The sequence below is a fragment of the Pseudomyrmex gracilis genome, unplaced genomic scaffold, assembly GCF_002006095.1.
Source record: "Pseudomyrmex gracilis isolate BER0280 unplaced genomic scaffold, ASM200609v1 scaffold_32, whole genome shotgun sequence".
Taxonomy (NCBI): Eukaryota; Metazoa; Arthropoda; class Insecta; order Hymenoptera; family Formicidae; genus Pseudomyrmex; species Pseudomyrmex gracilis.
Window position 1 is genome coordinate 916669 of NW_018020616.1, and position 717 is coordinate 917385.

The following is a 717-nucleotide window of genomic DNA, read 5'->3' on the forward strand; positions in this document are numbered from 1 at the left end:
ATTACCGCGCCTACGTTCTTCACACTCCGTTTCACGCCGTTTCATTTTACTTGACACTTCTCACGTTTGTGCATCGATTCTTTTTATGTGGATTGCTGATTATGTGCTCTTACGTATATAAATATATGAGTGTGTGTCCTATCATCTTAATTGAAAAGATACGTGTAGTAGTAAAAACTCACGATAAACAAACGCGAGCAGAAAAAAAAACATTGATACAACTATAGAAACAGCAAACTGAATGACTCCCAGGTGGCAAAACTCATATACGTGTTTGTAGCAGTATCTCGTATAAAATACGTAAAAGAAAAAAGCAAACACACACGACCTCGCTCGCGTTGCTGTTTTCATCGAAAAAAAAAAAATCTAGCACCTAGTGTATTTAAAAAAAAAAAAAAAAAAAAAAAAATGCAATCAATTTTCCCGCAAAAGCGTTTTCTTATTTCCGCTCTCTCCGCCGCGCTTCATCTAAGTAATATATCTCTATCTATTTATATCTCCGAGAGCAAGAATTGTCGGTTTGCTTTACAGCGCGCGCTCGCGCGCAATTCTCCGCCTGCAATTAATCGAGAAAAAAGAAGAGATCCGAGGAATCTATCCACGCGAGAAACTTGGAGAATCGCAGAGTTGGGGAACAATTATAAATTAAATAATTTAAAAACACACACACAGACAAAACGTTTACATATATATATATATATATATATATATATATAT